The 14897-nt window shown below is 44.3% G+C and overlaps 1 protein-coding gene across 8 annotated transcripts in view; it reads right to left on the reverse strand.

Moving 5' to 3' along the window:
- The window catches only part of rusc2 (RUN and SH3 domain containing 2), a 260485-nt gene that overhangs the window by 197820 nt on the left and 47768 nt on the right, over positions 1 to 14897 (reverse strand). For all 8 annotated transcript variants that reach the window (XM_085972765.1, XM_085972817.1, XM_085972792.1 and 5 more), the window contains exon 2: positions 5281 to 5380. The gene's annotated coding sequence lies outside the window, so the exon portion shown is untranslated. The remainder of the gene's footprint in view (positions 1 to 5280; positions 5381 to 14897) is intronic.

The following is a 14897-nucleotide window of genomic DNA, read 5'->3' on the forward strand; positions in this document are numbered from 1 at the left end:
TAAAAGCTCCTACTGTCAGTGACAAAACTAAAGATCAGATGGTCAGCAGTCACAATTTCAAAATTTGCAAACTGACCTTGATCCATAGCAGTCCTTTGGTCTGGACACTGCTCTTCACCAATAACTTACAATGCACAATAAGAAAAAAAACATGTTTTTGGGCTGCAATAATAATTTTAGTTGTCTAGATGCCATTTCCCTGATATGATGAAATTTATAAGATTGAATCTCATAAGGAGCCTTCAAGAACTACCTGATCTTTGGATGCAATTTTTACCAGCAATATGGGAACTGCTTGAAGACAAACAGTTCAGTCACTTATGACTTAGACATCAAATATAGGGATAAAAATTAGAAGATTCAGGACAATATTTCAGCAGTCATCAACAGAATCTATTTAGTGCAGCCCACAAAGAAAACATAACATTAGCTGTGGCCTATTTTCATCCATGAAGTCTGGCATATTTGTAATTTATGTTGGCACGGGTCTGCACTCAAATACAAAATGCACAAAATATTCTGTTGCCAAGAACAGCAATGCATGTATCACTGAAGAACTCATTATATCAATGAAAATATGTTGTTGCAAGGTAATGCTTTTAATTTTGTTCCCAAGCAATTTTCTCTTCGATGATCCACTCAAATTCTGTTTAGAAAGAAAAGAAAGGCTTGCATTTATATAGCGCCTTTCATGACCACCGGATGTCCCAAAGCGCTTTACAGCCAATGAAGTACTTTTGAAGTGTATTCACTGTTGTAATGTAGGAAACATGGCAGCCAACTTGCGCACAGCAAGCTCCCACAAACAGCAATGTGATGATGACCAGGTAACCTGTTTTAGTGATGTTGATTGAGGGATAAATATTGGCTAGGACACTGGGGATAACTCCCCTGCTCTTCTTCGAAATAGTGCCCTGGGATCTTTTACGTCCACCTGAGAGAGCAGACGGAGCCTCGGTTTAATGTCTCATCCGAAAAACGGCACCTCCGACAGTGCAGCACTCACTCAGTACTGCACTGGTGTGCCAGCCTAGATGTTTGTGCTCAAGTCTCTAGAGTGGGACTTGAACCCACAATCTTCTGACTCAGAGGAGAGAGTGCTACCCACTGAGTCACAGCTGACACTCATTTAGAACCATCTCCATCCTAAGTTAAACAGTGGGCAAATGCCCAGGACATTATAGTTGGCAAAGACAGTGAGGAACTGAGGCATACAGACCATGGTCCAAGGTTTAACCTGCAGTCTGTGAGAATCAGCCAGGGAGAGATCAGCTGCTACAGCTTGCCTCAGCACCTTGGCTGTGATGCATGAAAGGAAATTAAGAAAGAAATCAACCAGATGTCGCACTTGGTTATTATCTAGTGAGGCGAGAGTGACTGTCCTCGACATCAAGGCAGCATTTGACTGAGTGTGGCATCAAGGAGCCCTAGTAAAATTGAAGTCAATGGGAATCAGGGTGAAAACTCCCCACTGGCTGGAATCATATGTAGCACAAAGGAAGATGGTTGTGGTTGTTGGAGGTCAGTCATCACAGCCCCAGGACATCGCAGCAGGAGTTCCTCAGAGCAGTGTCCTAGGCCCAACCATCTTCAGCTGCTTCATCAATGACCTTCCTTCCATCATAAGGTCAGACATGGGGATGTTCGCTGATGATTGCACAGTGTTCAGTTCCATTCGCAACTCCTCAGATAATGAAGCAGTCCATGACCGCATGCAGCAAGACCTGGACAACATTCAGGCTTGGATTGATAAGTGGCAGGTAACATTTGCGCCTCACAGTGCCAGGCAATGACCATCTCCAACAAGAGAGAGTCTAACCACCGCCCCATGACATTCAACAGCATTACCATTGCCAAATCCCCCACCATCAACATCCTGGGGTCACCATTGACCAGAAACTTAACTGGACCAGCCACATAAATACTGTCACTACAAGAGCAGGTCAGAGGCTAGGTATTCTTCAGTGAGTGTCTCACCTCCTGGCTCCCCAAAGCCGTTCCACCATCTACAAGGCACAAGTAAGGAGTGTGATGGAATACTCTCTACTTGCCTGGATGAGTGCAGCTCCAACAACACTCAAGAAGCTCAACACCATCCAGGACAAAGCAGCCCGCTTGATTGGCACCCCATCCACCACCTTAAACATTCACTCCCTCCACCACCGGTGTACCGTGGCTGCAGTGTGCATCATCTACAAGATGCACTGCAGCATCTCGCCAAGCATTCTTCGGCAGCACCTCCCAAACTCGTGACCTCTACCACCTAGAAGGACAAGGGCAGCAGGCGCATGGAAACACCATCACCTCCAAGTGCCCCTCTAAGTCACACACCATCCTGACTTGGAATTATATCGCCATTCCTTCATAGTTGATTAGTCAAAATCCTGGAATTCCTTTCCTAACAGCACTGTGGGAGTACCTTCACCACACGGAATGCAGCGGTTCAAGAATGTGCTCACCACCACCTTCTCAAGGGCAATTAGGGATCAGCAATAAGTGCTGGCTTTTCCAGCGACGCCCACATCCCAGGAACAAATTTTTAAAAAGTCACTCTTACTGGAAAGTATGCATATGTAAATATCAGGTGGTGACAAGTGCAGGCTTGGTTGTGAAACCCCCCCCAAAAGACAGCCTAGGCTCACACATGAAGAATTGATCACTTGGACCGGAGAGTGATCAATGCCCATGGAATTGCATGCCAGCCAACATTTTCAGGAGAGGCAAGAAAACAGTTACGCAACAGAGTTAAGTGGACAGTGCGCTAACCCACCGCACCACGGTGTCCCTTGGGGGGCAAACTGTATAAGGCCCATGGGACACTTAAAATAACTTCCATGAATTACAAAACACAGATGGCTGAGAATCTTAATGCAAAAAAAAAAATCAGAGCTGGAAGATATGCCAGAAAAGGACAAGGAGGCTGTAGCCCCAGCACAGAGTTTACAACACGTTTTACATTTCTGGCTCTCAAACACAAGCTATCCAATGCAGTCATTTACGTAACCAGAAAACAGTGGATCTTTGTCGGGTCCTATACGCTGAATCATCGGGGGTTATTCAACGCTTCGTACCAGTGACAAGCAATGTTCCCTCTAATTTTGTGCGCAGTCCCTTTAACTGGCTGCGTGGCCCATTCAAATTTTCACGCATCCAGTTTCTTCCATGCAAAAGCCGGTGAGCGTCCTGTGCAGGACCTCCAGACTGCTGCGTGGCTGCGCAGTTTAACGGGAACGCTGGTGACACAGAGAATGATGGATTCACCTAATTTTTACACCGTCTTTATATTCCAAATCCTTGTAGATGACATCACAGGTGTCAGCTGGCAATGTGTAATGCGATCAGCCAATTCACTGATGCATTTGTCACAATGGGATTCACTGCATCCACTGACCCAAACAGCAACAGAAAAATGCAACTGAAATTCTTTGGGCTACAGACTGTGTATATAAACAGCTCAGAAATCTGAGCACTGGAGGAACATTAGCGAGATTTACAATCAGCAATACACATATTGCAACTCAATTAAACATATGGAGCCGTGTCAATAGTTCAAAATGAAAGACATTGCAATAGGTTATATTTTTAAACCATAAATGACACCAAATCCAGTGGAGTTAGGCATACCCACAGAGAATGTTTATATTTTCCTCTAGAGGAAGGGTGTGCATTCATTGAATATGCTTACATTGCTCAAAATGTTATTACACATATTTTGCAAATTACCTTGGGATCATATCATAACTTCAACTCTTGCCGAAGTTGAGTTTCAGGAGTAACTGCAACCTATACCTCATCCAATGATCATTCTGCATGAGTGAGCCCAGACCCCTTCATTCACTCCCCCAATGGGGTTATCACAGTTGAGACCAATGCCATCCTCATTCAATGTCCACACTAGGGCTTTCCAGCAGGAATCAGCAAATAAAAATCACGAACAAGAAACCCTGGCTAATTTTCCCAGGTCTGGTCAATTACAGCAATGACACTGTAGCTGAGTTTAGTTAACTCAACAATAACTCAAGATTATACCTGCAAGCGTTCTGGTATGTAATACACCTACATTACAACAGTGACTACACTTAAAGTAATTAACTGGCTATAAAGCGCTTTGGGACGTCCTACGGTCGTGAAAGGTGCTATATAAATGCAAGACTTTCTTTCTTTATTACTCCCTCTTGGGTTTTTGTTGTTATTTCAAGATGGATTAGAGTCAGACGGAAGGAATGTCAAAGTGGTATGCAAGGCTACTTCCAACATTCCAAGTCTGTCTTCTTCCTCAAGACACAATATATACTGCTTGCCTTTAGCTTATTCTGTAAATGCCATTTTCCTGTGTTATTAAATGCAAGTATAGAATTTGGGATTTAAATAGAGCTCAGTACAGCATTCAAAAATTAACATAGTCCAGGCCATGAAATGCATATTAAGATGGGTGATGCTCCTGTAACAGTTGTAGTTTGGAATTTTGCGCCAACAGAGCAATAATGCTTTGTGTAACAGTACTTCATATCTCTAGTATACCATTTAAAAAAAAAACTGAGATTCATACATCCACTTACTTCTGGTATCTACAGATCTGAACTAATTAGTTGACTTATACCATAATGTTTGGAATAGAACAAATATCAATTCTATTTTGTATAGAACTATTTCTTAACAAAACATAACGGCAACCTACATTTTTTCTGATTTTCAAATACTGTAAACCATTTTGCTTCTTTGTGCCAAAGACTCGTAATATTGGTAAACCACCTGGGCATGAATTAACTGCATTTCAATTTCCTAAAACACAAGACCACTGACAACCAGCATCACAAATTCATGGGCAGTGGATTAGAAGAATATATCATTCATAAATGAAACCAACCACCTTGCAAAACATTATTTACAACTAAACAAATTGTATAATAAGATTAGATAATATGTTTCATTGCAATTAATTCAGAGACAGATTGCCAAACATTGAAAAATCAATCAACATCAGAATTTTTAGTTCTCCTCTAAGGAGGGTTGACTGCTGCCTTGGATTATGGGGATATTTTAACCAGAATACAGCTGTGCACATACACATACAAGCTGAGCACAACAATTCTTACATTTGCCCGATTGTATACAATGATGTAAAACGTTTCAGGATTTCATCTGTGCTATTCTTAGGAGACTGAACAATACACAGACTGCAAACATCTCTGTGGTTTCTGTCAATTGGGTGAGCTGTCAGCAGGCACATGTGAACAATGAAGAAGGGGATTGCCTCCCTCCTTCATCCTGATGACTCACCTCCCTAATGCAAATGTCAATCTGGATTGGAATTCAGCCTTAGATCTCTCAGCTAGGGGTCCAACACTACATTGTTGTAATAAGGCAGACCACATTGTATCTGAAAGAGAAAAATAGATTGTTTTAGGCATGACCCTGCATCAAAATTAATCCAAGTTTGAATGATGGGTAACCCCTCATCTTTGTCTTGACTGAATCACTATACATTTTAGTAATTTTTACTTTTATCACAGATTTCCAGCATCTGAAGTTATTCTCTTCATCTTTTGGCACGTAAGTCGCCAGACCAGCTTACTCATGGCACTTCCAGGCTTTTTCCAGTAATGGCAATGTCTAGAGCAATAGATGGCATGAGCAGTAGATAGCAACATTTTCTTAACTTCCAAGGACAAAATTGGGCTATATGGAATTAACAGGAACGGTAGCATAGTGGTAATGTCACTGGGCTAGTAATCCAAAACCCTAGACTAGTAATCGAGAGACGCGAGTTCAAATCCCACCACGGCAGCTGGGGAATTTAAATGCAGTTAATTAAATAAATCTGGAATAAAAAGCTAGTATCAGTAATGGTAACCATGAAACTATCAGATTTTCGTAAAAACCCATCTGGTTCACTAATGTCCTTTAGGGAAGGAAATCTGCTGTCCTTACCTGGTCTGGCCTACATGTGACTCCAGACCCACAGCAATATGGTTGACTCTGAGCAAGCCACTCAGTTCTAACAAACCGCTACGAAACACAATAATAAGAATGACGAACCACCCGACATTGACCTCTGCACTGGCTACGGACACGGCAACGGCACACCCAGCCCAATCGACCCTGCAAAGTCCTCCGCCCCAACATCTGGGGACTTGTGCCAAAATTGGGAGAGCTGTCCCACAGATGAGTCAAGCAACAGCCTGACATAGTCATACTCACAGAATCATACCTTTCAACTAATGTCCCAAACTCCTCCTGGCTATGTCCTGTCCCACCGGGGGTGGCAGCACAGTGGTATACAGTCGGGAAGGAGTGGCCCTGGGAGTCCATTGACTCCGGACAACAATGAAGTCTCGTGGCTTCAGGTCAAGCATGGGCAAGGAAACCTCTTGCTGATTACCACCTACCGCCCTCCCTCAGCTGATGAATCAGTACTCCTCCATGTTGAACACCACTTGGAAGAAGCACTGAGGGTAGCAAGGCACAGAATGTACTCTGGGTGGGGGAACTTCAAGAGTTCACTACTGACCGAGCCCTAAAGGACATAGCTGCCAGACTGGGCCTGCGACAGGTGGTGAGAGAACCAACACGACGGAAAAACCTACTTGACCTCGTCCTCACCAATCTACCTCTCGCAGATGCATCTGTCCATGACAGTGTTGGTAGCAGTGACCACCGCACACAGTTATTGTGGAGACAAAGTCCTGTCTTCACACTGAGGACACCCTCCATCATGTTGTGTGTCACTACCACCGTGCTAAAAGGGATAGATTCAGAACAGATCTAGCAGCTCAAAACTGGGCATCCATGAGGCGCTGTGGGCCATCAGCAGCAGCAGAATTGTATTCCACCACAATCTGTAACCTCATGGTCCAGCATATCCCTCACTCTACCATTACCATCAAGCCAGGGGACCAACCCTGGTTCAATAAGAATTGTAGAAGAGCATGCCAGGAGTAGCACCAGGTGTACCTAAAAATGAGGTGCCAACCTGGGGAAGCTGCAACACAGAACTACATGCATGCTAAAAAGCGGAAGCAGCATGCTATAGACAGGGCTAAGCGATCCCACAATCAACAGATCAGATCAAAGCTCTGCAGTCCTGCCACAGCCAGTCGTGAATGGTGGTGGACCATTAAACAACTAACGGGAGAAGGAGGATCCATGTATATCCCCATCCTCAATGGTAGTGGAGCCCAGCACGTGAGTGCAAAAGACAAGGCTGAAGCGTTTGCAACCATCTTCAGCCAGCAGTGCCGAGTGAATGATCCATATCGGCCTACTCCTGAGGTTCCCACCATCACAGAAGCCAATCTTCAGCCAATTCGATTCACTCCATGTGATATCAAGAAACGGCTGAGCACACTGAATACAGCAAAGCCTATGGGCCCCAACAACATCCCAGCTATCGTGCTGAAGACTTGTGCTCCAGAACGAGCCGCGCCTCTAGCCAAGCTGTTCCAGTACAGCTACAACACTGGCATCTATCCAACAATGTGGAAAACTGCCCAGGTATATCCTGTCCACAAAAAGCAGGGCATATCCAATCCGGCCAATTACCGCCCCATCAGTCTACTCTCAATCATCAGCAAAGTGATGGAAGGAGTCATCAACAGTGCTATCAAGCAGCACTTACTCACCAATAACCTGCTCACTGATGCCCAGTTTGGGTTCCGCCAAGACCACTCAGCTCCCGACCTCATTACACCCTTGGTCCAAACATGGACAAAGGAGCTGTATTCCAGAGGTGAGGCGAGAATGACTGACCTTGGCATCAAGGCAGTATTTGACCGAGTCTGGCATCGAGGAGCCCTAGTAAAACTGAAGTCAATGGGAATTGGCGGGAAAACTCTTCACTGGCTGGAGTCATACCTAGCACAAAGGAAGATGGTTGTGGTAGTTGAAGGTCAATCATCACAGCCCCAGGACATCGCTGCAGGTGTTCCTCAGGGCAGTTTCCTAGACCCAACCATCTTCAGCTGCTTCATCAATGACCTCCCCTCCAAAATCAGGTCAGAAATGGGGATGTTCGCTGATGACTGCACAGTGTTCAGTGCCATTCACAACTCCTCAGATAATGAAGCAGTCCATGCCCGCATGCAACAAGACCTGGACGACGTTCAAGCTTGGGCTGATAAGTGACAGGTAACATTCGCGCCACACAAGTGGCAGGCAATGAATATAACAACAACAACAACTTGTATTTATATAGCGCCTTTAACGTAGTAAAACGTCCCAAGGCACTGCACAGGAGTATTTTAAGACAAAAAATTTGACACGAGCCACACAAGGACAAATTAGGGCAGGTGACCAAAAGCTTGGTCAAAGAGGTAGGTTTCAAGGAGCATCTTAAAAGGAGGAAAGAGAGGTAGTGAGGCGGAGAGCTTTAGGCAGGGAATTCCAGAACTTAGGGCCTAGGCAACAGAAGGCACGGCCACCAAAGGATGAACGATTATAATCAGGGATGCTCCAGAGGGCAGAATTAGAGGAGCGCAGATATCTTGGTGCAGTTGTGGGGCTGAAGGAGATTAGAGATAGGAAGGGACGAGGCTACGGAGGGAACAAGGATGAGAATTTTGAAATCCAACAAGAGTCTAACCACTGCCCTTTGACATTCAACGGCATTACCATCACCGAATCCCCCACCATCGACATCTTGGGAGTCACCATTGACCAGAAACTTAACTGGACCAGCCACATAAATACTGTGGCAACAAGAGGTCAGAGGCTAGGTGTTCTGTGGTGAGTGTCTCACCTCCCAACTCCCCAAAGCCTTTCCACCATCTACAAGGCACAAGTAAGGAGTGTGATGGAATATTCTCCACTTGCCTGGATGAGTGAAGCTCCAACAACACTCAAGAAGCTCGACACCATCCAGGAAAAAGCAGCCCACTTGATTGGCACCCTATCCACCACCTTAAACATTCATTCCATCCACCACCGGCGTACCATGACTGCAGTGTGTACCATCTACAAGATGCATTGCAGCAACTCGCCAAGGCTTCTTAGGCAGCACCTCCCAAACCCGGGACCTCTTCCACCTAGAAGGACAAGGGCAGCAGGTGCTTGGGAACACCACCACCTTCAAGTTCCCCTCCAAGTCACACACCATCCTGATTTGGAAATATATCCCCGTTCCTTCATAGTTGATTAGTCAAAATCCTGGAACTCCTTCCCTAACAGCACTGTGGGAGTACCTTTCACCACACGGACTGCAGCGGTTCAAGAAGGCAGCTCACCACCACCTTCTCAAGGGCAATTAGGGATGGGCAATAAATGCTGGCCTTGCCAGCAACGCCCATATCCCATAAATGAATTTTAAAAAAGACTTGCCGTCAGGGTATTTAATGCTACTGATTACTTTGGTACAACGTAAAGCAGTGTGCTAAATTATTTGCTGATGTGGCAAGAAGCCAAAAAAATACATCTTTTCTACTTCTTTACTGCTATTGGTTCACTGTGTTTCCTCATAATACTTTCATTCACCTTGTACACTTACTTTATTAAAAGCTGGTAAAGAATTTTAAAAATTGTTTAAAAATGCATTTTTATGTTTTTCTTGTCTAATCCATTTTTTAGTACTCTTAAGACTTACTATACTGCAAAAAGTTTTTAAAAACTCAGTTTTCTTTTTGTTGGCTATTTTTAGCGATGCTTTTTTTTGCCTTTATTTCAAGGAGTGCTTCATGGTTCAGATCTATGGGGATTAATCCTGTGGGTGCATGACCCTGTTTACCAACTGTTGGAAAGATTTTGCTGCAGCTATGTTATTGGTGCCAACATCAATGGACATATTTTAACTTCAAATCTTACTTCAGAAGAGAACATACATTACCAACATACTTCAGATAGTAAACAAATTATTCATACAAATGCAAATTAAAATGATACACTGACAAGATGCAACATGAATTACAGCCAGAACATACATTCTAAAATAAACAGTGAATAATGTGCATTAATCAGATTGCAGGACATCAGGAAATCCTTCAGGCTGCTAAGTTTTATCCTGCAGTTATATCAATAAGCACTCAATTCTTTAATATTTACTTCAAAAGGTTTGGTACTTCATTGAAAGCTTTTATTCCATTGAGATTTGAAAGTTGTTATTTGTAATGATCCTTAAATTTTAAAAAAATCAACATATTGGTGATGTTTCCACATTCAATGCAAGCAACGCTACTCATAGGAATTTCTTAAAAAATTCTAAGATCAACCTTTTACTCATTCTAAACTATTGGAAGAAATAAATTATCTAAGAGGGAAGCAAAATTCATAATTTATGCACTCTGAACATTAATCAGAGGATGCTGGAAAAGTTGCAGCAGATCACAAAACATCATAGGTAGTAGGATAGGGAAGAAAAAAGTAATGTAAAGTTGATCCGGGGGAAAATATCTCAATCTGGCAGATAGAGTTTTACCATCTTGGTCATTTATCAAAACTAGAACTTATTTTACTAATACTGTACATGGTTGACTTTTTTAAACTACTGATCTCCTGAAAAGGGATCTCAGCTTCTTTGATCTTTTAAATATATGTTTACCAAAAGAACCTTAAAATCATGAAAAATGGTGCGCTGTTCCAAATGCACAATAAACAAAGATATTTCAAAGGCCAGTTTTTAAATAGAAGTTGGTGTGTGGATTAATGTAACAGACGAAATGGAAATGTTTATTTCAGCATCCATCCCTTTTCCAGAAACTCACATTGATAGTGGTGGCTTTCAAACCTTTTCATGTGGTCTCATTGAACCATACAAGATTCTGAAGGGGATTGACAGGGTAGATGCTGAGAGGTTGTTTCCCTTGGCTGGAGTGTCTAGAACTAGGGGGCACAGTCTCAGGTTAAGGGGTAGGCCATTTAAAACTGAGATGAGGAATAATTTCTTCACTCAGAGGGTTGTGAATCTTTGGAATTCTCTGCCCCAGAGGGCTGTGAATGCCGAGTCTTTGACCATATTCAAGGTTGAGATAGATAGATTTTTGGGCACTAGGGAAATCACGGGATATGGAGATCAGGCAGGAAAGTGGAGTTGAGGTCAATGATCAGCCATGATCTTATTGAATGGCGGAGCAGGCTTGAGGGGCCGTATGGCCTAAACCTGCTCTTACTTCTTATGTTCCTACGTTCTTATTATCGCTTGCAAATATTGAAACACTCCCAGCCCAGGTCCTAAGTTTCAAAGATAATGTCAACTATCTAAAGGAAAACAGCACTATCATTACAGCAAACCTTTTTTTATATTAGTTTACAGCAAGTGAAAAAAGTGGCAGTGAATCAACATAGAAATATGATGGCTTTGGAGACCTTTTTGTAGATCCCTTAGGGTCTAGGTACCTCAGTTTAAAATCCTACAATTTATATACTGTGGCCTAGAAATTAATTAAGGCGCTGCCAGCTTTGCACCCAGTTAACGCCTAAAGAGTGATTTTGCGCCAGAAATGAGTTTGCGCAGATATTCAGCGCAGCGGTATTGGCGGCGGTAGCCGTTAGCGCTGCGCCGGCACCGATGACGTCATCGGTGTGCGCAGTGCCCCGGTTCCGCCCCGAAACCGGCCCGATCCCCATATTTAGTTGCGGCCGCCTCCTCCGAAGCGGCCGCAAACAGCGACCAGAAAACGGGGCCGTCCTGCTGCCTTAGTGGGGCGCTTTAAAGCGGAAGGTGCGGCCGGCCGCTTTTTCGGCGGCCGCCTGCCCGCACCTCCTTCCCCGGCCTCCTCCACCCCCCCCCGCGGCATTGCCAGCTGCTTTCCGCGAGCCCGGCACTTCTCCGTGGTGCCGGGCTCATTTGCCGGCACTATCCAGCGGCGATCTCCCCGTTGCAGGCAGCTCCCCCTTAAGAGGAGGAGGCCTGCAGTACCGCAGCCTGCCGCTCCACAGCGGCTGGCGCAGCGGCGCCAAGAGCGCTGATATTCAGTGTCAGCGCCCCAAGCGGAGGCGGGCACACCCTGGTATAACGCCCGGTTCCGAATTGGGGCACTAACAATGAATATCTGACGATCGCTATAGGCTTCCCGCCCAGCGCTAACTTTTGGGCGCTAGCCAGCTGGCGGGTCCATAGTGAATTTCTAGGCCTGTGTCTCATATTTTAGAATGAGATGAGACATGTGGAGGGAGAGAGAAAGAGAAAGAGAAAAATAGAAAGAGACATACTTGCATTTATATAGCGCCTTTCCCGACCACCCCAAAGCACTTTACAACCAATGATGTTTTTTTTTTGAAGTGTAGTCACTGTTGTAATGTAGAAAATGCGTCAGCCAATTTGTGCTTAGCAAGCTCCCACAAACAGCAATGCGATAATGACCCGATTATCTGTTTTTGTTATGTTGATTGAGGGAAAAATGTTGGCCAGGACACCGGGGATAACTCCCCTGCTCTTTTTCAGAATAGTGCCATGGGATCTTTTATGTCCACCTGAGAGCGCAGACGCGGCCTTGGATTAACATCTCATCTGAGAGACTAAAGGCACAGTCAAAGAGATGGGAGGGAGGCAGAGAAGTAGCAAAGCAAAGTGGTTTTAGAAGAGAATGCTAAAGGGTAGTGGTACAACGCTTGAAAGATCAGCATCCAATCAATCAGAGGGGACAAACAAATGGGTGGTGGTTTCAGCAGTGGTGGAGTGAGGCTGTCCTAAGGCAATGGCAGAGGTGGAAGAAAGCAACAGATTGGATGTGGGAATAATGCTCAGTTCAAGAGAGATCTGAACATTAAACATGGCCAAAGAGGTAAGTTTGGCCTCAGTAGGCAGCCAAGGAGGTTTGTGGCGTCAGGAGTAACAACAACTACTTCCATTTATATGAAAGGCTTGCATTTATATAGTGCCTTTCACAATCTCAGGACGTCCCAAAGCGCTTTATAGCCAATGAAGTACTTTTGAAGTGTAGTCACTGTTGTAATGTAGGAAAAGTGGAAGCCAATTTGCACACAGCAAGCTCCCACAAACAGCAATGTGATAATGACCAGATAATCTGTTTTCGTGATGTTGATTGAGGGACAAATATTGGCCAGATACAGGGATAACGCCCCTGCTCTTCTTCGAAATAGTGCCATGGGATCTTTTACGTACACGAGGGGGCAGACGGGCCTCGGTTTAACATCTCATCCAAAAGACAGCACCTCCGACAGTGCAGCACTCAACTCAGTACTACACTGGAGGGTCAGCCTAGATTTTTGTGCTCAAGTCTCTGGAGTGGGATTTGAAGCCACAACCTTCTGACTCAGAGGCAAGAGTGCTACCACTGAGCCACGGCTGACACTACAATATAATGCCTTTAATATAGTAAAACATCCCAAGGTGCTTCACAGGCGTGTAATCAAACAAAAACTGAGACCAAGCCAAAGGAGACGGCATTAGATAGTGTTCTTTGCAGCCGAGAGCGAGAGTCCCGAAGGCTGTGTTGCCTGCCCGGTGCCAAGGTTAAGGACCTCTCATCTGGGCTGGAGAGAAACTTGGAGTGGGAGGGGGAGGATCCAGTTGTCGTGGTCCATGTTGGTACCAACGACATAGATAGGACAAGGAAGGAGGTTCTGCTGAGGGAGTTTGAGCAGCTAGGGGCCAAATTAAAAAGCAGAACCACAAGGGCAATAATTTCTGGATTACTACCTGAGCCACGTGCAAATTTGGCTAGGGTAAATAAAATTAGTGAGTTAAATGCGTGGCTCAAAGACTGGTGTGGGAGAAATGGGTTTTGCTTCCTGGGACACTGGCATCAATACTGGGACAGGAGAGAGCTGTTCCATTGGGATGGACTTCACTTGGCCAGTGCTGGGACTAGAGTCCTGGCGAATCGAATAACTAGGGCTGTAGAGAGGGCTTTAAACTAATTAGTGGGGGGGAGGTTTTAAGAGAACGAAAAATAAAAATGACAGCGGAGAAGGCAATAGAGCAAGGTAGCAGTGGGGGAATTAAAAACCAGAGCGTGTCAGGAAGGGACAGAATGTATAATGATAAAGGTAAAGTAGTAAAAGGGGTATAAGCAGGAATAAATTGTCAGAAAACATATTTGAAAGTTCTTTATCTGAATGCACGCAGCATTCGTAACAAAATTGACGAGTTGACGGTACAAATAACTACACATGGGTATGATCTGGTGGCCATTACGGAAACATGGCTGCAAGATAATCATGACTGGGAGCTAAACATACAAGGGTATTTGACAATTAGGAAGGACAGACAGGAAGGAAAGGGATGTGGGGTTGCTATGTTAATCAAGGTTGGAATCACTGCAATAGTCAGAAATGATATTGGGTCAAAGGATCAGGATAGTGAAACAGTTTGGGTGGAGGTAAGGAATAATAAGGGGAAAAAGCCACTAGTGGGCATAGTCTATAGGCCTCCTAACAGTTGCAACTCTGTTGGTCGGAGTATAAATCAGGAAATAGTTGGGGCTTGTAATAAGGGAACAGCTATAATCATGGGGGATTTTAACTTTCATATTGACTGGACTAATTAAATTGGGCATGGCAGCCTTGAGGAAGAGTTCATAGAGTGTATTAGGGACGGGTTCCTTGAGCAGTATGTAACTGAACCAACCAGGGGGCAGGCAATCTTAGATCTGGTCCTGTGTAATGAGACAGGATTAATAAAAAATGTCCTAGTAAAGGATCCCCTTGGAATGAGTGACCATAATATGGTTGAATTCCAAATTCAGTTTGAGGATGAGAGAGTTGGATCTCAAACCAGCATATTGAGCTTAAATAAAGGAGACTATGAAGGTATGAGAGTAGAATTGACTAAAGTGGACTGGGAAAACAGATTAAAGTGTAAGACGGTACAAGAGCAGTGGTCTACATTCAAGGAGATATTTCACATCTTTCAAGATAAATATATTCCACTGAGGAAAAAGGGGAATAAAAGAAAAGACAGCCATCCGTGGCTTAGTAAAGTAATAAAGGATAGTATCCGACTGAAA

The sequence above is a fragment of the Somniosus microcephalus genome, chromosome 2, assembly GCF_052327205.1.
Source record: "Somniosus microcephalus isolate GS21.2 chromosome 2, FLI_Smic_1.0, whole genome shotgun sequence".
Lineage (NCBI taxonomy): Eukaryota > Metazoa > Chordata > Chondrichthyes > Squaliformes > Somniosidae > Somniosus > Somniosus microcephalus.